The sequence below is a fragment of the Bos indicus genome, chromosome 12, assembly GCF_029378745.1.
Source record: "Bos indicus isolate NIAB-ARS_2022 breed Sahiwal x Tharparkar chromosome 12, NIAB-ARS_B.indTharparkar_mat_pri_1.0, whole genome shotgun sequence".
NCBI classification, from domain to species: Eukaryota; Metazoa; Chordata; class Mammalia; order Artiodactyla; family Bovidae; genus Bos; species Bos indicus.
This window is the reverse complement of record NC_091771.1, coordinates 84941828-84966011: the sequence shown is the minus strand read 5'-3', so window position 1 is coordinate 84966011 and position 24184 is coordinate 84941828.

The following is a 24184-nucleotide window of genomic DNA, read 5'->3' as shown; positions in this document are numbered from 1 at the left end:
TCCACGGGGTGTCAAAGAGTCACATGACTGAGCACGCATGTGCTGGAAAAACAGCAAGAACAACTCAAGGAAGAGAGAAGTGTTTTTGACCTGGTGCATACCTACAATGTTTTTAAAAATAAAGAGCTACATTACAATTTTTTGACGAAGTAGGCTCAGTGAATGTATTCATAAGGAAAAACATTTATAAATCTTTTCTGCACATTGTTAATGCTTGATATACACACACAAAATTCAATTAGACTTTGGTTTTTCTTTTGGAAAAAAAAAAAGAAAAAAGGTGGGTACCTCATGCGAAGAGTTGACTCATTGGAAAAGACTCTGATGCTGGGCGGGATTGGAAGCAGAAGGAGAAGGGGACGACAGAGAATGAGATGGCTGGATGGTATCACCGACTCAATGGACATGAGTTTGAGTGAACTCCAGGAGTTGGTGATGGACAGGGAAGCCTGGCGTGCTGCGATTCATGGGGTCGCAAAGAGTTGGACACAACTGAGCGACTGAGCTGAGCTGAGCTGAAAACCCTCAAACACAGAGGACCTTTCTTCTTCACACAAGTTACACCAAGAAGAAATATTGATGTAATGTTATGTAAATATTGCTAGTAAGATTCGTTGCATGTATTTGTTGCACAAATAAATATTGATGCAAATATTTGTCATGTGGGTCAGTAGTTTACCTATTAAATTGGGTTGTTGTTTATTTGCTCAGTTGTGTCTGACTCTTTTGTGACCCCTTGGACTTGCACCAGCCAGGCTCCTCTGTCCCTGGGAATCCCAGGCAAGTACACTGAAATGGATTGCCATTTCCTTCTCTAGGGTGGCTTCCTGACCCAGGGATTGAACCCAAGTCTCCTGCTTGGCAGGTGGATTCTTTACCACGGGCCACCTGGGAAGCCCTCTTAAATTGTGGTAAAATATACGTAATAGTGTTTGTCATTTTCACTATTTGTGTCAGTTTAATGGCATAAAACACTTTCATAGTGTTGTGTAACCATCAACACTGTCTATACCCTAAACTTTTTCATTGTTCCCGATGGAGACCCTTTGTCATTAAACAATCAAAATCTCTTCCCTCACTTCTTATAACTTCTACTCTATGTTCTGTCTTTATGAACTTGCCAATTCAGTTGCCTCCGATGAATGAAATCATAAAATATTGGTCCTTCTGTGTCTGATTTATTTCACCAAGTATAATGTTTTCAAGATCCATCCAAGCCGTAACATATATCAACATTTCATTCCCTTTATGGTTGAATAATATTCCATTATGTGTACAAACCACATTTGGTTTATTTGTTTACCTATTGATGGACACTTGGATTGCTCCCTAACTCTGGTTACTGTAAATAATGCTGCTGTGAACATGAGATACTGATGTCTATTGGTGTCCCTGATTTCATGTCTTTTGGATTCTGTATCTGGGAGTGAACTTGCCGGATCTTGTGATCGTTCTGTGTATAACCTTTTAAATATTTGCTACACTGTTTTCCACAGCAGCTGTACCATTTTTTTTTTTTTTTTTGTAGAGTGAAAACGTAGACTCAGAATCTGGTTAAATTCTAAAGTGCCTTTTGCCATGAAAAGAAGGCACTCGTTTTCTTTCCTCCAAATATTTCTTATTCATCGTGCTAATGGAAATGTACTGATTATAGTTGAATCTCTGATATTCTGGGAAATTCATTTAAATTGTTGCCTAGATGAAAATGATTTTAATTAGATTATTCTACAGAGAACATTAGAGAAATACAATGGTCCACATCTCAGCACTTTCCGAGGTAATTTTTCTCTCTTTTCCACTGCCTCTAATCTGGGGCTTCTCTCTTTCTCTCTGCTTCACTAGCAGACTAGGTTTTTTCAATGACTTTTCATTTTCTGCAAAATCAAGCTGAAACCCTGAGCACAGTATTTATTGCTCTGTCCAAATCCTCTGAACTATATTTCCTATTCTTCTTTCTGTATCTAACCCTACGGGTATTCAAAGTTGATGGCAAACCGTAATTCTTGTTTGCAGTTTTCAACATTTGGTCTTGCTATGACTCCTACAAAGAAGAGCACATCTACTCTCTATTTAGTCTTTTTTTTTTTGGTGAATTAAAAAAGGTTTATTGAGGTATAATTAATTTACAGTGTTGTGTTAATTTTTTCTGGACAGCTAAGTGACTCAGTCACACACATACATGTTCTTTTTCATATTCTTTTCTACTACGCTTCGTCACAGAATACTGAATATAGTTCCCTGTGCTATACAATGGGACCTTGTTGATTATCCATCCTGCGTATATCAATAGTTTGCCTTTGCTAATCCCAAACTCTCATTCCTTTCCTTTATTCATTTTTAAATCTCAGGCCCCATGCCACCTCCTTCATGGAACCTTCTGTTTCAGCTCTGTCCAATTCTCCCTCCGAGTCTACCATCTCTGGCTCTCAGGATGCTGTCTGGTCTACATGGATGGGTCCCCAGGCCTGTGGGGAACCCTGGCGGGAGGTCAGAGGAAAGAGGGGCAAGAGGTGAGGGAATTTCATCCGTGGCTCCCGCTGGGAGGTCACTTCTGGCTGGTCATGGCCTTTGACTAAAGCTTGCTGCTTCTCGGCCAGAATGCACCCATCCCCCTCAGCTCTGAGTGAACACTCAGCCCTTCAAGCTCCGGTGGTAACAGCTCCTGCTGCTAGCGGCCCTAGGGTGCCGGGCTGTGGTTCCCCAACTCCCACACCTCTGTTTACAGAGCTCCTTCTGTAAATAAACCCTCTCAAAATTCCCTCACTTGCAAGCCCCGTTTGTTTTCTCCAGGGACACTTCCTGCCTCACCCTCTTTCCTCACATGGGGTGGAAATCGATCTCCACTCCGTCCAAGTCCCTGGAGTGGCTGATCCCTCTTTTATGAAACTTAACACAGAACATATTTTAGTGATTGGTGCATCTATTAATATTTTAACTCTCATTTTCAGGTGATAAATTTCCTATGGGAAGATATTGTATTCTACTTGTTTTTTACATTTCTTGTGCTCCATCTCTAAAAGGATGATTTTTTTTTAAATGACTATTATAAAAGCCACACTACAATGAATACCGTTGTTTGTGGGTAAAGTGTTTGACAGTCATCATAAACTCATCATGCCCATGGAGGATATACCCTAAAAGGTCATCTAATTTCAAAGAAAGAAAAATGCCGAGATGCTTAAAAACAAATGACAACAATATTATTGAAATAGCTGTAATGACCTTTATTAAATAGAGACTTTGAAAATTAATAGCTGCTTCTGCACAGAATCATTTTGAAAGAGCATGAGGTTGTGCTGTTTTAGGCCACAACAAATAGATAATTAAACCCACAGCAGAGCATTTCTTTTAAGCAATATATTGGGCACACAGAACTTACAGATGGAAATTTATGAAGCAACATCTTGCAAATAACTCTGATCAAATTGGGAATTTCAGGTTGTTTGCAAACTCTTATTTCTCCCCGCTGTGTTATTTCTGCCAGTTCACAGACACGGGGTGACATCAATCAGACAAAAACTAACTCTTCCTTAACCTAATATCCCTTCACAGAGTCGTCTCTGTAGTGTGCACTCACTGTCATCAATCCGTACTTCCTATGTTCCCCGAAATAAATTCATTCCAACCAAGTGCCGGCCCCAGCTCCTTCTCTAAGGCAGCTCTCGTCAGCATCACCAAAGAGCATCATGGGAAATTCAGCCATCCATTCTGGTTCTTCTCTAGATGGACGGCTCAGAGGCCTCTGATAGGTTGGACCAGACTTCCCTTCTTAAGATACAGTCTTCCCTTGACCCCTGGGTCAGCGCCTTCCCTGACGTCACCAGCTGAGCCTCTGTACACGTGTTTCCCGTGGGACGGCCTCGGAACTCTGCTTCCTTCTCTGTCCTCTGTATCTAAGGGTTCATCCTGTCCAGTGGCTTAGAACGCCCGCTATTGGCGGATGATACTCATCTCCGGCCTGGAGCTCGCTCTGCGGGTGAGATGAGCACAGATGCTAGCTTGTTCCCCTGCTGCATCTGGAAGTCCAACATCACAGTTAGTTGGGGTTCCCCGGAGGAAGAAAACCAACAGGAAACGGAAGGTGGAGGTAAGATGAGATTCATTATAGGAATGGAACCACGTGATTGTGGAGGCTGGGAAGTCCTCAGGTCTACTGCCTGTAAACCGGAGACCTAGAAGAGCTGGTGGTGTAATTCGATCTGACGACCAGGAGCGCCGGCATCAGAGGGCAGGAGAGATGGATGTCCCGGCTCAAACCAAGAGTACGTTTCCTATTTTCTGCTTTTCTGTTCTGTTCAAGCCCTCAGTGGATTGGGTGATGCCCTCCTGTCTTGGTGAGGGTGGTCTTCACTCAGTCTACCAAATCAAATACTAATCCTCCCCAGAAATACCTTCATAGACACACCCAGAAACAATGTCTTACCAGCCTTCTTGGTGTCCCTTAGCTCAGGCAAGTTGACGTATAAAATTGACCATCACTTTGATGAAGAGCAACAAAAGATTCATCCTTACTGCCCTCCCAGTCCACACTCAAACCTTGCTCCTTCGAGGGCAACCCTGTCATGATTAATCTGATAACCATTACCCACCCAGTTGTTAGTTAAATCTTAGCTTTCTTCCTGGAGTTCTCTCTCTCCCTTTTCTTCACAAATACAAATTTAAAGAACTTTACTTACTTATTTTGAAGTTAGTTGATGTGTAGGTGAGGCTTCCCTGATAGCTCAATCAGTCAAGAATATGCCTGCAATGCTGGAGACCTGGGTTTGATTCCTGGGTCGGGAAGATCCCGTGGAGAAGGAAATGGCAACCCACTGCAGTATTCTTGCTTGGAAAATCCCATGGACAGAGGGGCCTGATGGGCCTGATGGAGTCACAAGAGTTGGACACGACTTAGCGCTATCTACCTTTTCTTTTCTTTGGTGTGTAGGTAAATAGCAGATAACTTCCCCCCACCTTTCTTTTATTCATCCAGTTCCGGCTCCTAACAAATAGCAATTATTATTCATTTATCTATACTTCCAGACTTTTGTATAGGTGCATAAAAAAATGAAAACATATATTCTTCATTTTCTCTCTCTCTTTTTTTTAACCCCCAAAGTAATATATGACATGTTCTTTTTCCCAAACCCTTTCAAAGTTGGGTTTCAGTTCAGTTCGTTCGTTCAGTCATATCCGACTCTTTGCGACCCCATGAACCACAGCATGTCAGACCTCCCTGTCCATCACCAACTCCCGGAGGTTACCAAAACCCATGTCCATTGAGTCGGTGATGCCATCCAACCATCTCATTCTCTGTCGTCCCCTTCTCCTCCTGCCCTCAATCTTTCCCAGAATCAGGCTCTTTTCAGATGGTTCAGCTCTTCGCATCAGGTGGACAAAGTATTGGAGCTTCAGCTTCAACATCAGTAAAGCTGGGTTTATTGAAGTGCAGTTTATATTCAGTAAAATGGACCATGACAATGTGTATTTTTCTGTGAATTTTGACGAATGGACCCAGTTGTGTAAGCACCACCCCTGAGACACTGAGTGAGCCATCCCCCTTTATAAAAATTCCTTCGTGCTTCTTTGAAGTCAGGCCTCCTCTCAACAACCGGTCATGTGAGTTCTGTCTCCACGGTTTTGCCCTGTTCAGGGGCGGGTGTAAGCACAACCACACGGGGTGTAGCCTCTTTAACTACATGTACACATTAGTTCATCTAAGTAACTTGTAGTTAGAAGTTCTTCTTTAACTTAGTGTACACGTTACCTCTTCCTCCAGACCGACTGGGTATCCCTATTATTCCTTTTTATTGATGGAGAGCATTTCAATGTATGAACGTCACACCTTGCTTTTCTTAGTAAGTCTTTCCTTGTCAACCTCTGGAAAACTTTTTCTTTCCACGGCTGTGAGGTTGTCTACGGATGCACCATAATTCCATGTATCCTGGAATCATACCCACTGCTGTGAGGTTGTCTACGGATGCACCATAATTCCATGTCTCTTGGAATCATACCCACTGCTGTGAGGTTGTCGACGGATGCACCATCATTTAATGTCTCCTGGAATCCTACCCCAAGCTCTGCTTCTCCCACACCCTTCCCTGCCCGACGCTGGCCCTGACCACTTATGGTGGCCCCAAGTCCACTCCTGGTCTTCCTCTGTGACCCCATCACGACCTTTGGTACTGATGCTCTTCTCTAAGGGGACTCCAGCTCTGCCTGACCTTGGACTTGTGCTGACAGTTCTCTGAACAGTCTGGTCCTTTTCTCCATTTGAGTTGCCCCTTGAATGTCCTCTCCTTGGGCAAGCATTTCTTGATCACCTCCTCAGCCCACCAGACTGGCCGTATTCTCTGATCACAGTTTAATTTCTTCATAAATGATACAACTCTCTGAATCTACACCATTGAGAATTTGCTTGCCCACTCATGATCCTTACCCCCACCCCATCCAGGAAGGTGGCTCTGTGTCCTGTATTATATCTCCATCACCTAGAACATTTGCAGATACTCAGTGGTTATTTGTGTAATGACTGAATGGATGTGTTTTAGGGGCTAATAAAAATGACAAATTTGATGTGTCTGGTGGACACCGAGCACCTTTTGGTGAGCATATGACCATTCTTTATACTGGCCAGGGTCCAAGATGAGAGCCATGAGACCATGAGGCAGCGTTTCTGTGTCCTGGAGAAGGCAATATTTCACAGGGCTGGTGGAGAGTTCCGAACAGGCATGCTGGAACCTGAGTGACTTGTGGATTGCATGTGAAATTTCATCCACGGCCCAAAATGTTATCATTGATTTAAGCATGATCCTTTGGTTTCATGGATTCAGTGATACATCCGTTAACCCACAGGTAACTAAACACTTACAAATAGAGTGTCCTGTCTGGGACAGAGCCATTACTGCTAGAATAAAACAGGAGACCAAATGTGTTAAGAATAAAATATGCTTCTAGAACTTTCCATACTCATCAAAGTCAGAAGATAAAGAGGAATCTGTATTTTCTGTGCAATGTTGGTCTGATAGAATACCCTATGAAAATACATGCTTGTTAGATCAGTTTTTCCTTTTTTTTCTTTTGGTAACGATCTTGATGATTAACATGTCTTTACAAGCGTCAGTCCACATCTGTTATGAAGCTGAGTGGGAACTCTTACTCCCACTGATGTAACCTTTAGGGGAATGAAATCACCTTCATCATTCCTCTTTCTTTCTTTTTTTTTTTTGAGTCAGCCGAGTAGAAACCAGATAAACATTGATATTAAATGAGTAAACCAGCTAATTGTTTTCAATTCTGCTTTATTTTCCTGGAATTGCAGTCACATATTTATTAGAATACTTTTAACCTGTTACAGTATTACTTCAAAATTCTGAAGTTTTTCTTTACTACTTAGTACTTTCAAGGATGATTTGCATTTAAACTCGTTTACTAAGATTTTTGCTGAAGAATGTTCATCTGTAAAAATTATCAACAACTGTTAATTGTCCCAAGGTTCCTTTTGGGTTTGAAGATGGGGAGCTTCTCTGTATTTATAGTAAAGTTAATTTAGTTAATTCTAACATAATTTTTATTTGTCTCACAAGTTGAAGCAGTCCAATAATGATATAGAGAAAGTAACAATGGATTTGATTCTTTAGGAAATTGTATAATTTAAATTTATTCCTTCTTCAAATGATGTGAAAATCTATTTGTTGTCTTACCTATAGAAATGGAATGAAATTAAATCCAAAAATCTATAAAAGCAGAAAAAAATAGATTTAGGAGTATCTACTTTGTTATTTTTGAGGGGAGAGACCTGAATATTTTAGGGTTTCTTACCTCTGAAAAATATGAATTTTTTTGGTGTCAGCATCCACTGTATTTATGTACTTTATGGGTTAATATTAGCACCATACTTAATGTTCATAGAGCCTAACATTGCATGTAGCTACATACTCACCCTCAAATTGAAAATATGAAAAATTATATAAAATTATTTAAAATAAGCAAGGTGAAATTAAAGAGTTAAGAAGAGAGACAGCTGTGATGCGGATGCTGAATGCATTACTTTTTGAACTCTTTCTGTGGTCAATTACCTTAAGATGCCTCAGAGTTTAAGATGGCTTTGGCTGGGTTGAGTCAATGAAATATTTATGGATCAAAGGTCCTGGAGATGCTTCCTATGGAACATGTATAATAATATAGTATTTATATAGCTTTGTCTTTGATGTGCTCAAAGACTTTTTACAGACATTATATACTTCATCGGCACCACCCGTGAAGCAAGTTGGGGGTAAGAATGAATCTTGTTTACAAATGAGTAAAAGGAACATAGAGCAGGACTCCATGGAGGCTCACAGGAGGTTAATGACAGAGCCGGAACTCCCGTCTGTTCAAAGGTGCAAGGAAAGAGATCTATTTCATCCTGTCCACAGGGATTTTCCCCTCTGAACCTCTGATTTCCCTGGACACCCAGTAGCTTGTACTTGATGACCTTCCCATTTTAACATTCTGCCATGGATTCTAGAATTACAGGTTGTGTGATTGAGGGAGAGAGGTCAGGCTCTGGGAACCAGGTGATTCTGGGTTTGAATCTGAACAAGTCAGTTCATTTCAGCTTCACTGTCTTCTTCCAGGAAATGAAAATTTAATCTCCCTATCATGTGCTTGCATTGAGGACCAGGTGAGTGAAATGATGTGAAAGAGCCTGGTCCCAGGGACTAGCCCATAGTAAAGGGAAAATGTTGGTCCCTCAGTTGGTTCTCCAGTTTTTTGCAAACTCATCGACTGTAGCCAGCCAACTTCATCTGTCCATAGGATTTTCCAGGCAGGAATACTGGAGTGGGTTGCCATTTCCTTCTCCAGAGGATCTTCTCGACTCAGGGATTGAAGCCAGGTCTCCTGCATTGCAGGCGGATTCTTTACCATCTGAGCCACCAGGGAAGCTTACATAGGTCCTCAACAAATGTGCCAGGGACTGTAGCCCGTTTGCGAAGATGGCAGAGGTGGAAGGTGGATCCTCTCCTGCTTGTTCTCTGTCACCAAAACACTAGGACCCAGCCCTCTGGTAGGTTTCTACTACAAGCTAAAAGTTGGCGATTCTGTCCTTTCTCATTTCAAAGTCCGATGTTTGAGATCAGTTTTCCTTTTTAGACAGAGTTATTATATGGATGCGGAGAAGGCAATGGCACCCCACTCCAGTACTCTTGCCTGGAAAATCCCATGGACGGAGGAGCCTGGTAGGCTGAAGTCCATGGGTTCACGAAGAGTTGGACACAACTGAGCGACTTCACTTTCACTTTTCACTTTCATGCATTGGGGAAGGAAATGGCAACCCACTCCAGTGTTTTTGCCTGGAGAATCCCAGGGACGGGGGAGCCTGATGGGCTGCCGTCTATGGGGTCGCACAGAGTGGGACATGACTGAAGCGACTTCGCAGCAGCAACATTATATGGATGACTTAATTAAACATGATACCTCCAAACCTGGCATGTGTCAATAGAGGGTGTGTACAGATAGGAGGATGTGTGGGCGCTTAGTGGGGGGCTGGCCCCAGGAGCAACTTGGTGGGAAAATTTCATGACATCGGTGGTGGGGGGGGGAAACCGTTCTGGGTCAGGCATCCAGAGCGGCTTCCTCTCCCCTGGAGGACCCCGTGGAATGTGGGCCGGGAGAGAAATGGAATTTAGTATGATGATCAGACAGGAAGGACTCTGGGTCTAAAAAGACTAATAACAACCTAGCCTATTAGTGCCTAAAGGGACATCTGAAGTCCTGTCTTCTGGCACCTCCTAGAACACTTCTAGAGTGGGACAGTATTCCTTCTGAAGTACTGCACACTCACCCCACCGAAGAATGTCAGTGATGTTCATCTACTTTATTAACAGAGAAGTCAATGTATATGATTAGAGAATGAAGACGACCTCATCACAGTCATTTGTGATATCAAATTTATATTGATAATTCTGATGTCATCGATTTAGTATTATATTTAGTGATATAACTTTACATTCACTGAGCTTTATTAATTGAATTTGGTACAAATATAAACATGTTTTCAGTCGCTCAGTTGTGTCTGCTCTTTGCGACCCAATGGACTGCAGCCCACCGGATTCCTCTGTCCGTGGGGTTTTCCAGACAAGAATACTGGAGTGGGTTGCTATTTTCTTCTCCAGGGGATCTTCCCAATCCAGGGATTGACCCTGGGTCTCCCAGGTCACCTGCATTGCAGGTGAACTCTTTATAGCTCAACCATTGGGGAAGCCCACATATAGACGTATGTACATTTATAAGCATACTTATGTACATGTTTATATAACATGCAACTTTAAATTTACATGACATGAACATTTTTCTATGAAAAACTTGTGACATCTATGACGTTTTGGTTATCCTGTATGTAATAAAGGGTAATTAGAAAGTATTTATTGAACACACACTGTAACATTTATAATTAGCACAGTGAATCTTTAGATATTTTGCTACTAGATGTGGTAAGAAAAAATGATCTCTAAAGAGAAAAAAATATTGTCTCAAAGTATATGCATTGAATAAATATACTTACAGGGTCAGGATTCACCACAGGTGCTCTTATTACAGATGGTCACATTTCTTATGAGCAAATGACAAGGGGAAGGTGTTTGTATTCTAGCAAAAAATGAGCCCTGATTTGTGGTGTTTGTGTAAATACATGTTTAAGGTTGCCAGACTGAGGTCATTGAAGATGGGGTGGGGGAGAGAAGGGAGTAGTCAGCTTCTAGGAGAAGGAAAAGGCAACCCACTCCAGTATTCTTGCCTGGAGAATTCCATGGACAGAGGAACCCAGTGGGCTACAGAGTCGGACACGACTGAACGACTAACCCTGTCACTTTCTTTCACTTAGAGCTGTGATCCCCAATCTTTTTGGCACCAGGGACCAGTTTCATGAAAGACAATTTTTACACCCCAGGGGGTAAGGACGGTTTCAGGTTGATGCGAGAGCATTACACTTGCTGCGCACTTTGTTCCTATTATCATTACATCATCAGCTCCACCTCTGACCATCAGGTCTTAGGTCCCGGAGGCTGGGGACCCCGCCTTAGAGTACCACTCCACACAGCACAGCGAAGTCTTCGTGCTGTTACTGGTGAACTGTGTACCATTCACTTCAAGAATGGAAAGGAGTAAAGAAAGCAAAAGTGAGTAGAATGAAAAACCAGCCAAAAAGTGGTTTGAGATGTAAATGGTGCTAAAAATTTAGTCATTTAGAACGACTTGTTTTCTGACGGTTTCTTACAAAAAAATGTAGTGTTCTTACTTTTCAGGACTAATTTAATTATCATGTATCAGAGAAAAAGAGGAGTGTAACCCTAGCAACAAAATAAATGCCTTCTTAGAGGAAAGGGTGGATTATTGGTGATGATATTGTTAGTACAGAATGTGTGCGTGTGTTCAAGCTTGAAAGCAGATGGGCTTTGTTATAGCAGTGATGTGTGTGTGCATCAGATTAAGAACCTGCCTACCAGTGCAGGCAACCCACTCCAGTATTCTTGCCTGGAAAATCCCATGGACAGAGGAACCTGACAGGCTACAGTCGATGGGGTCGCAAAGAGTCGGACACGACTGAGCAACTTCACTTCACCAATGCAGGAGACGTTGGTTCAATCCCTGGGTTGGGAAGATCCCCTGGAAAAAGGAGTGGCTACCTACTCTAGTATACTTGACTGGAGAATTCCATGAATAGAGGAGCCCTGTGGGCTACAGTCCATGGGGTTGCAAAGAGTCGGGTACGACTGAGCGCTGAGCTTGTCTATATAACTGGGGGCAGTCCCCTGTGATGTTTTAGCTTTTCAAGCAAACCTGTAACTTTTAAAATGTCCTGAAAGGACCCAGGTTAAAATACCACCTTGAAATCTGCCTTGCTTTGTTGTGTGTATTTACTCTGGACTTTTTTTTTTTTGCTTCTATATCCATGTTTCAGTATTAAGCCAACCATCACAGACTGAAAAGACTTCTGACCTCTTAGGGGGTGAACTCCCAGGTTGAAGGCCATTTCTTCAAAGCTTCGATAAATATGTCTAGTAACTCTTGAAGAGCGAAAAAGAAAAATGGTCTCTCCTGATTCTGGATGGTTCACTGGTGTTTCCCTTAGGAAGGGCTGACATTGCCTGTGTAATAAAGAAGAGAATTTGCCCACTTGCAGTGTCTTGCTCTGCAGGACACCCTCAAAGGTAAACTGCAGTGTGAACTCTGAATGCAGACTGCAGAGGAACCTAGACATACAATCAAATCCAGCTATAAAAATACACCAGATCCATGCGCCATATCCTGGAATCACAGTACTTTGGGTCCTTTTTACGATGGCCATTGAAAACTGTCCATGAACTCTGAGGGACGGGGGAACTTAAGGTGAACCGCCTGTGGCATAACTGTGTTACCTGTTCAAAACCTCTTTCAAGACAGAAAGAGAATCATGTAGATAAAGACCAGCAGCTCCAGAGTCATGCAGGTGCTTCTTGGATCTTAAGAAAAATCCTTCATGAAAATATAAATCATGGAGAATCATAGAAACCTATTGCTTCAGAAAAGTAGAGGCTCCAGTCTCCAGGAGTTACGAATTCTCAACATTTCTGGTACAGAAGAGCCACTTGGAGACCTTGTTAAAATGTAAATTCTTTAAAAAATTTTTTTAAAAATTGAAATAAGGGCTTCCCTGGTGGCTCAGACAGTGAAGAATCTACTTGCAACACAGGAGACCAGGGTTTGATCCCAGGGTTGGAAAGATCCCCCGGAGGAGGGCATGGCTACCCACTCCAGTAGTTTTGCCTGGAGAATCCCATGGACAGAGGAACCTGGTGGGCTATAGTCCATAGGGTCGCAAAAAGTTGGACACGACGGACTAACAACTTTCATTTTCATTGCAATGCTGTGCTAGTTTCTGCTGTATAGCAAAGTGATTTAGTTATATATATATATATATATATATATATATATATATATATATACATACACACATTTTTTCATGTTCTTTTCCATTATGAATTATCATAGGATATTGAATATAAACTATACAATAGGACCTAGTTCATCCATACTTTATGTAACCATTCGCATTAGCTAACCCCAAACTCCTCACCCACTCCCCTCTCCAGAAGCCCCCACCTGCTGGGCAACTGCAAGCCTGTTCTCTGGGTCTGTGAGTCTGCTTCTGCTTTGTAGATAAGTTCATTTGTGACGTGTAAAATGTGGATTCTGATTCACAAGATCCAGGGGTCTCAGGGAGACCTAAGACTGCATTTCTAACAAGATCCTCGGCGCTGCAGGGCTTCTAAAGGCCAGGCACAGCCTTACTCATCTTTGTATATCAGTGTGGAGCCTGGCAAATATCTCTGATTAGCTGATCAACAAATGCTTGCAGGGGTGATGTGAAGGCAGGGTGTGAAGCTGAGACAAATGAGTTTTGTTTTCAATTCTCTTCATGGGGCTTCTGAGATGCTAGGCTTACAGAGACCTGTAGAGCAGTTACCATACTCAAATTGTCTATGGGTCGGACAAAAACTGATGGTAGGTGGCAAAAGGGAATTTTTATTCAAAACAAGAACGCCCTTTCTAAGAATAACAGTTTTCAAACATGAATCTATCACTGGGAGTGTTGGATCCCAGGCAGGGCAACCGCTGGGGGTTTATTATAATGCAGATCTGACTAACTGGCTGATTGGACTAGAGAACATTTAAGATTTCTTCCAGTCCTAAAACCTGTGGAGATAAAGGATGGAGCTGATAGAGGTCAGTGAGGCAAAGCAGACAGCTAAAGTTTAGACTTTATAACCCTTCAGGCAGTGATTTGCATTCTGGCAAGTTCCATCTCTGAGCTTCTGTTGGAGTCTCTGAAAGAAAAAAAAAAGAAGGCAGTATCAGTGCCTGTTTTGCAGTGTCAATGTAAGAATTAAGTGCCATGATTTTTCGATGACCATGTCATGTGCTATAGTAGACATTCAATAAACTGCTGCTTCTCTGACCAGTGGCATGCTGGTCAGTGTTTAACAATGGGCTCCCTTGCCCTCGCCCAAACCCCAGTTGTAATCTTTGCTGATTTCCATGGGGAGAATTGTCTAAATATTCCTACTATGGTCAATTTCAAGCTAGCAATGGCTTAGCAGCCTACTTGCCAAATTCTTGAAAGTTCACCAGTTGGCTTTTGTGATCCCTGAAGTGAATCAGCTACGGCACAGGAAAACCTTAGTTATGACCCTTTGTGATACTGAAGCATAAAATAACATCACTTTTCACCTACTGTTATGCCATGACACGAAACAGACTCAGCTTTAAGGACCTCCGCCTCCTGTATTGGATGAGGAGGAGTGAACCTAAGGCAGGAGAGAGCCTTGGATTAGAGATATGCATATTGTTGTTTTGCTCAGTCACTAAATTATGTCTGCTTCTTTGCACCCCCGTGGACTGCAGCATGCTAGGCCCCACTGTCCTTCACCATCTCCGGTAGTCTGCTCAAATTCCTGTCCATTGACGCAGTGATGCCCTCCAACCATCTCATCCTCTGATGCCCCTCTCTCCTTTTGCCTTCAATCTTTCCCAATGTCAGGGTCTTTTTCAATGAGATAAGCATATGCTGACCTAATTCATGAGAAATTGGCATAAGGTGGATGAAGCGTCACTTCTGAAGGAAACTCAGGAAACTTCCCTGGTGGCTCAGTGGTAAAAGAGTTGGCCTGTCAATGCACGAGACATGGGTTCGATCCCTGGTCTGAGAAGATCCCAGATGCCATGGAGCAACTAAGCCCATGTACCACAAGTACTGAGCCTGTGCTGTAGAGCCGGGAGCTGCAGCTCCTGAGGCTCTTGCAGCCTCGAGCCCGTGTTCTGCAACACGAGAAGCCATGACAATGAGACGCCCAGGCAGCAGTACAGAGCCAGCACAGCTAAAGATAGGTAAAGAAAGAAAGGTATCAAAAAACAAAAACTCAGGAGTTTTGCAGCTCAGCTCCTAGGAGAAAAGAGGGCTGCAAGATCTGTCAAACAGTAGGAAAGTTGAGATTGAACCCAACAAAACAGTGGGTAGGTGTATTAAAACAGATGGCATTTTTTTTTTTTTGAGTGCATGCCTCTAAAATGTTCCATGTTTAAAACTCTCACATGTTTCTTAGAGTGCTATATTCATGAACATAATTACTCAATAGTTCTTTGTTCAATGAATTTTGAATGTTAAAACCTTATTCCTCCAAATTAGCCATTAACAATATGAGCGTTTCTATTTGAATCTAATTCCACCACCTGACAAGTGTAAGTTCTTCATAATAAGGACAAAAATGTGATTAGATCATTATGTTCGAAGCCTCAGAACAGCTCCCAAATGGTATGCTCCTCATGCATTTGTCTTAAGAGATGGCCTCATGCAAGACCAAGAGTCAAATACATTTCAATCTGTGTTAAGAGAGTGACATTCTCGGGCCAGGTTGACGTCAAGTTGTATGAATACCTTAATTTTTTCCATTTATAAAATAAGACACTAATGGTTAGTGGGGGAACTGGACAAGTTCATCGTTGAACGTAGCCAAAAAAATATTTTATAATGAATCACGACACTAACCTGGCCTTAACATTTCAGCACCATCTGCTTTCTTTTTTTGACAACTGATGCTATTTTTATGTGAAATAATTGCATACATTGATCAAGTCCCTCAGACTGATTTATTCAGAAGTTTTAATACCAAATGTTTTGCTCAATTTCTCATCATCTGCAAATGATGATATAGCTATGAATCGTATTTCCATTTTCTCCACTTTGAGGTTATTTATGAGTCAGCACTATGAAGATAATTAAATTGAAATTCAATAGAGGAAAGGAATGGGTTTCTGGGTTGTAGCATTAATGCTTTGGATATTCATTATATCTTTAAAAAAATATACATAAGCTTGACTGAGTATTTCTTCCCCTGAAATTCTACGTGCTGGTGAAAGAGGAGCACTTATGAATAGGGATAGTCCCCAGTTGAGTCCCCTTGTGTGTAGGGCTGGGTGCTATTTTGTCTTTTTAATCTGAATCCTAGGATGATGTTGGAAGTTGAAATAACTTTTTACCGTAATATCCAGGTAGCTTCTTTTAACTTGGGGTTTCCAAGAAAAACAAAAGGATTAGTTGAGCAGAACTGAATTCATGTTCTGGGATGAAGCACACAGAACTCCAGAGAGGTTTTTAAGAGCCAAATCATGTACAAATACTTAAAGAAAATGATACATAATTTATGGCATAATTACCTGGCAGATCGTGGGTAAACGAAAAGCCTCTCTTCTTCTCACGTGGTTGTCATTATCATTGCAGCTTGTAGACAGACCCGGCCGTGCAGACAGATTGTGCTGTGGCTGTTTCATGTCTCTGGTCCTCTTTTGATTCTGCCTTCAGTTTGCAGCGTCCACTCTCCAAGTGTCTCCATAGGCCATCCGAGTAGCCTGTTTCTTAGGTGATTTGGCAGGTCCCCTGCGTCCTATGCCAGCAATTAACCTCTACCAAGAAGGATCATTTGGAAACTGATGTTCCAACACTGAGCTTCCTTATAAGCTCACAGACCCTGACATGGATGATCCATGTGAGCCTGTGATCTGAGACAGTTTTAGTGAATCTGAAGAACTGGAAAGCCATGTTTCACAAGGAACCTGCTAAGAATCCATTGACATTTCAACTTGATAAAACAGGTTCTCAGTTGCTGGTGAGTAAGGGCTTCCCTGATCACTCAGACAGTGAAGAATCTGTCTGCAAAGCAGGAGACCCAGGCTTGATCCCTAGGTTAGGAAGATCCCCTGGAGGAGGGCATGGCAACCCATTCCAGTATTTTTTTGCCTGGAAAACCCCCATGGACAGAGGAGCCTGGCAGGCTACAGTCCATGGCACCACAGAGAGTCAGACACGACTGAGCATATAACATACATACAAGAGGGATTTAGGAAGCTCACAGGTGTTGACAGATGGCACGGTGAGCAGAAGGGGTTTTCTGGAACTGGGTGCTGCCATGTAATGACTGACTGTGGGCATCAAGGAGACAGAGTTTTAAGCTCATCAAAACTTTCAGAATTTGGACCAATAATATTCGGGGTCCGTGCCTCTCTGTTTTCTGGCTTCACACTGGTTGGTAGACATGATTTTCTGCCTTGTTGTCAAGGATTAAAGTCCAGTCTTGAGATTCAGAAACTCTTTACTGAAACCATAACACTTAATAAACCTCATTTCCATGGTCCTGTTGTTCTATTCTTATTCCTGCTGCATAAAACTCTGTAGACAAGCAGAGAGATGAGAATGGCGTGCTCCCTTTGAATGCAGCAGCTTTTCGAGAGTGATGGCAAGTATCCTCTGCAGGATGCCTCTGAGGCTGTGTGTTCAAAGGCCACAAGCTCTTCTCACTCTCAAGCTTCCTGAAGTGTCTTGTAATAAGATGTTAGGTCTCGGGGGCTTTGTGGTCTCCTTATTTCATATCTACTAAAGACTGGTAATTCTTGTTGGCTTATGGCTACTGTGTCAATACAAACACTCCACGCAAACCTTAGCTGGGGTAGATGTGTAAATGTAATTGTTGGCTGTGTAAATAGAATTATAATTCCACTGCGTGTGACTGACACTTCTTAGGTCTTAATGGACCACAACAAAAGATAATCCTGTTGTTTATCTATTTGGATAGCACCGGAAACTCTATTGAGTAACTTGTAGTAACCTATAATGGAAAAGAAACTGAAAAACAATCAGTTACTATAACTGAATCACTTTGCTGCACACCTGAAACCACAACAACATTGTAAACCGACCTTCTCCAAGTTAAGAAAAAAAGTGTCCTGCATCACAGGATGAGATTTGTGTGTCTGCGTGTCCTGTGGTTGAGATGCTGTGGCGTCTTCATGTTGTAACCAGTGTGTAACCATGCGTATGTAACCAGGTGTATGGTTACACACTGGCCACCTGTGCATTTCAACTCAGGTGCTGTGTGTGCTCGGATACCTAACGACAGTGATGTTTAAAAATCCCGGAATGAGCTCATTTGGCCCTAACGAGTCTAAGACCTTAGTTTGCACCACCTGAACCGTCCTCAGCTTAGACGGAGCTGAGGGTTAGTTACCAAAGGGACCTGGAGGGAAGGGCTAAGGAGGGCTACTCGGCTCTTAAGGTTCCAGTGGAAATGTTTCAGCAAACAATAGCCTGGTAAGTCAGGCTGTCAGTCTGAGCATGGAAGTCCAGATTCACTTCTTTCCACCTTGCATTGGCCGTATTAACAGCTGGGCTTGGCGGGCGTGGCTGATAGAGTCTCTGGCTGTTTAGGAAAACCAAGAAGACTCTTCTGGAGACAAGAGGAAGGTGCGATGCACAGGAAGGGGAAGAAGGGCCTTTTCCCTCTTGTGCCGGGAGAGGTAGGCGGGGGTAGGGCCAGGCCAGCCTGCAGAGCTGTCACCCAATTCCGCGCTCCTGGCTTTGGCTGGGGGTGATGCACTGAAAAACAAGGACAAGACCTTGTCATCCCGAAGGGTCCCCCCAACTCATTTAATTTTCTGTTTCTAATTAATAGTGTCTCCTCTGCGTGCATGCTAGGTTGCTTTAGTTGTGTCCGACTCTCCAACGCCATGGACTGTACCCCGCCAGGCTCCCCTGTCCATAGGATTCTTTGGGCAAGAATACTGGAGTGGGTTGCCGGGCCCTCCTCCAGGGGATCTTCCCCACCTAGGGATCGAACCCACGTCTCCTGACTTTCAGGCAGACTCTTTAGGGGAAGAACTCTTACTACAGGGGAAGCCCAGGGTCTCCTATAGGTGCCTCATAATCCTTTTCGATAATGATGCACTCATAGTTAAGTACTGTATTTTAGCAGAAAGTAATTAGGGCCATTTTCCCACCTCTTAACCAGGATACGGTGACACTGTTTTAGGGAGTTTTCCAGAAAAGATGAATTTATTGGCTACTCAACTTTGACCATATTTTTTCCTGTAAGCGGCTGTCTTTTCCAAAAGAAGCTTTATGCCCCCAACGGAGGACACTACCTACTTTGCAAGTGCTTGTTAACAAGCCACCAGTTATAGGAGGACCCGGGGTTATACTCAGACAAACCATGAGTACTTAATGGAGGGCGGTCCAGAGAGGGTTCGGAGAGCCAACTGGGATGCGGGAGGCCTCCCATCTCTAGATCTGGGAGGAGTGGGGGCAGGCAGAGAGGAACATCCCCAGGGCTTGGTGAACGCCCCCATTCCCACCCCTCCCACACCTGCCCCCTGCACCCTGCTCTGGCTGCAGAGATGCAGACTCTCCCAGGGACCCAGGGTCTTGAACTTTACCCAGGGCCTGTGACCCTGGCAAAGAGCAAAAGTTAAAACACCTCCCAACCCTTTGTATTCTGGGAAGGGTTTCTGGTGAGGATCCCCCCCTTCTCGATGGAACCAGATAAGATTCAGATGCCATTGCATCCACTCAGGAAGAGGCAGGATGCAGACACTGACTCCCGTTCTCTGCCTCATGAATGATTAGCCTGAACAGCTTACTCCCAGGATCAAGGGAAACAAAAGGCAGGTTAGTTAAACTTGGGTTAAGCTTCTCTCCTGTCCCAGGGGCCTGAACTTTGCCTACCTCAGCCTGTGCAGCAGGCAGACCCTCCTGAGAACAGGCTGCCCCCCAAAGAACATCCTCTGATCTCCTGTGCCATCAGCCCCTTTCTCCTAACCCTGGGCCTTCCCAGCCTTGTTTACTCCTGTCTAGAAAAGACCCTGATGCTGGGCAAGATTGAGGGCAGGAGAAGAAGGGGGCAACCGAGGATGAGATGGTTGGATGGAATCACCGACTTGATGGACATGAGTTTGAGCAAGCTCTGGGAGTTGGTGATGGACAGGGAAGCTTGGCATGCTGCAGTCCATGGGGGTCACAAAGAGTCAGACATGACTTAGCCACTGAACAAGGGAAAAAAGGAAGGCCCTTTGCTTAACTCTGGAGGTACCTGCAGGTCTTGCCAGGGCATACTCTGTACAGCAGTTCCTTGACCCCTTGCAGCGATGCGTCTGAATAAAATCTCTGCTTACTAAATCCAGATTAAAAAAAAATTTTTTTTGGTAAGAAACAGCATCAAAACAGGAAGGAAATGGGAAGAGATGGCCTGACCTCTCCCTTCCTGCTCCCCCGTTTCCCACCAAAGCCTCCCGCGCCTGCAGCCCGAGGCGCGGCCCTTCTGCAAGGTCAGCACAGTGGTAGCCGAGGAAGGGTGGTCTCACAGCTGACTCAGGTCTCTGCTCTTGGCGCCTGTGCTGGGTGCTGCCTTTGGCCCAGCCTAGCTGCTCTCACCCTCCTGCAAGGTCTTCAGGTTTACACTTTCTGTTTCCACATTCTAAATTTGCCCAGAAATGTCTTTTGCGAGTTTAATATTCAGGAACCATTGTTCAGAGTTTGATGTAAATTATTTCAGATCTGAATACATGAGTGTTGCATATACATGTACATCCGAACATAGAATTTCTTAAGAAACATGGTTTCATAGAGGACATCGAGGTTGGCAACCACCTTTTTTATACTTGGGACTCCACCTTGGATGTCATTCTGTGTCAGCGTATTTCATTACCTTTGTTGACAACACTTCAAGTAGTTTCTTTCTTTTCTCACCACTAGAAACTGTTGGAAAGAGTGGCCCCATTTTTCTTTTGTATCTCTGTGTGAGTTTTTCAACTGAGTGAATTCTTCGAAGTGAAATTCCTAAAGAATGTGAAACATTTAAGAGACATTGCAATTTTTCCTTCCAAAAAATTAGCAAATTTTTATACTCCCACTAGCAACATATGACAGAACTTGTTTTCCAATATTCTTGCCAACTCCAGGAATTATTAATCTTCTAGCCACTGCCAATTTGATAGTTGAAAAATGATATCTCATTGTTATTTGAATTTAATTATTTGTGAGTTTGTTTAGGTTTTCAAATGATTAATGGCCACTTCTGTTTTGTTCTCTGTGAAATAACTTTATTTTCACTTCCACTTAAAAATTTCTCTATTGACTTGTAAGAAGGTTTCATAATGTCAAGAAAATTAGCTGTTGTCAGATGTGTTGTAAACACTTTTCTCAGTTTCTCCCTTCACTTTTTAAAGTTTATTTCTTGACACAGAATTAATTTCCACATTTAGATGTATTTATATAAATTTATAGTATATTTTACTTTAGAGGCTTTGCCTTGGGATCAGAAAACATTTACTTCATCAAAGTTACAAAAATATTCAGATGTTTTTCTTTAGTTATCTTAATGTTTTACCTTTAAGTGTTGGTTCCATCTGGATTTTATTTTAATGTAAGAGAGTGAAGTAAAAATGCAGATTTATTCGTTTATTTTTCAAATGGCTAGTGAGCTCTGCCAACGTTGTAAATAATTAATGCATTTCCTCCAGTTTATTTGTAGCACCTTCTTTATGGTTTACTATATCCACACACTTGTAGATGTTTCAGCTCTACAGTCTCAGTTTTCTCCCATCACTACCGCTCTGCCTCACTACCGTACCGTTTTACTTACAATTTAGAATTCTGCTATTCTCTGTTCCTCAGAATTTTCCTGATTATTTGAGAATATATTCTCCTAAATAAACTTTGGAATAATTTAAAAAATATATTTGAAAATTAGAAATTTGATCATGATCATGCTGCTTTGTTGGTTTTCAGTTGCTAAGTTGTGTCCGAGTCATTGTGACCTCATGAACTTTAGCACGCCAGACTCCTCTGTCTTCCACTATTGGCGTTTGCTCAGATTCATGTCCATTGAGTCAGTGATGCCATCCAACCATCTCATCCTCTGTCACCCCCTTCTCCTTTTGCCTTCAATCTTTCCCAGCATCAGGGTCTTTTCCAGTGAGTCAGCTCTTTGCATCAGGTGGCCAAAGTACTGGAGCTTGAGCTTCAGCGTCAGTCCTTCCAGTGAACGTTCAGGGTCGATTTCCTTTAGAATTGACGGGTTTGATCCTTGCAGTCGCAGGGACACTCCAGCATATTCTCCAGCACCACAGTTCACAAACATCAATTGTTTTGGCCCTCAGCCTTCTTTTTGGTCCAGTTCTCACATCCATACATGACTCCTGGGAAAACCATCGCTTTGATGACACAGACCTTTGTCGGCAAAGCTACGTCTCTGCTTTTAATACACTGTCTAGGTTTGTCATAGCTTTCCTTCCAAGGAGCAAAAACCTTTTAATTTCATGGCTACAGTAGTGACTTTGGAGCCCAAGAAACGAAAATCTGTCATTGCTTCAATTTTTCTTCTTCTTTTTGCCATGAAGTGATGGGAGCGGACACCAACGTCTTAGTTTTTTGAACGAGTTTCAAGCCAGCTTTTTCTCTCTCCTCTTTGACTCTCATTAAGAGGCTCTTTAGTTCCTCTTCACTTTCTGCCATTACAGTGGCATCACCCCCATGTTAATTAGTGAAGAATTTATGCCTTCACAATATTGAGTACTTCTGGTGGTGGTGGTTTAGTCACTAAGTTGTGACTGACTCTCGTGACCCCATGGACTGTAGCCCACCAGGCTCCTCTGTCCATGGGATTCTCCCGGCAAGAATACTGGAGTGGGTTGCCATTTCCTCCTCCAGGGGATCTTCCTGACCCAGGGATTACACCTGTGTCTCCTGCATGGCAGGCAGACTCTTTACTGCCGATTCACCAAGGATTCCCTGGGTACCCCTATTCATAAACAAATGATAACTTTTAAATAGTACTCAGGAGAACTGTATCGTGTGCCTGTGCTTAGTCTGGTTCCTTGGACTCTCATATTACAGGAGACTGGGACTCTTTTTACAGAGTCTTCAGGCGTGAGGTTGAATATGACTTGAAGAGTTTGCTTCTGCCAGTGTGTTCTTGTCTTCTTGTCCCAGGTGGTTCCAAGATGATTTAGAAACCTTGACAGTCCTCTTGCCTGGTGTGCGACGCTTTGATGTGTATTTTCACTTGCATGTGAGCAATCCCTAAGCCATTATAGGCCAGATGAAGCACAGCTTCTGGCACAACCCAGTCAAACTACCCTGCGTATCAGGAAAAGCAGTCTCTGTCTACTCACTCATTCATGGGGGGTCTGGGACGGTGATCTCTGGAGGAGGAGAGGTTCGCTAATACATCGTGTCAATCTGACAGACGGGCTAGGTCTTCCTAAGGTTGATCACCAAGTGGAGAGAATGCGAGAGTTCAGAAAAGTGGGAAAAAGGGGGCCCTTTTCCCAGCCGCTCAAGATTGGATTGTCCTGGCGAAATGTGGATTCGTAAATCTGTTTATGTGTTGCGAATTACAAGGACATCAGACACATGTACATTAAAATGTAAGAGTGAATTTGCATTCTAAATTCAGTTGCATTTTAGATTATCTACTGTCTTTAAATATTTCCACAACTTCACTCTACTTCTAGCTCTCTTCATTCCCAATTCCCTACCTATAATTCTGTTTCATACAGAGATTAAAATATGTGCTCTTTCTTAGACAAAATGTTGGCTTAAAAATGGGTGAGTGTATGATTTTTCTTTTCAAGCTGCTTCTAAATTTCTACTGGCTCACTCTTGTACATCTGTGCCAACCTCTTACCGGCATATCGACATTATAAAATCCAGCGCCATCAAAAAAGGAAATTGATTTGAAAATTCACTGTAAATTAGATGTATTTTGTTCTGTCTTCCTTTGTGTGTGATGATATAACAGTTCATCTGCTCTTGCTAGGTTATTAAATTCCAAGCCAAAATATCTTGTGATGGGGGGATGGGTGGGCGAAGCACACGCAAAACGTGATAGATCACTCGAAGGGGTTTCCATTCTTCCCAGAGCCACTGGTTTCATTTCGTGCCAATATTTTTCCTTGCCAAAATACACGCTGATTACGGCAGTAAATTTGGATAACTTATGTTATAATTTTTTGAGGAGAAGAAATTCACAAAAAATACAGTTTACAAATTAAGAATGTCTTGGAATCTACAATATTAAAGAAAATCAGAAAGCTTACAAATGCCATTTTTCATATCATTTGGGTATAATTGGTTCGGGAAAGGTCAGTTCCTCATATTTTATTTCCATGACATAAAACATGGATCCTAAGCTTGAAGCACATAATTTAATGATCGTAAAATAAGAAAGATGCTTTAAAAATAAGAAAGGATAAAAGGATGATTTTTAAATTTTGTGTGTCAGGAATAGCAGATAGCCTAGACAATGATCTGGTATTACTGTCACTATTTGGCTTATGTAGTATCATCTCTTTGAAGGAG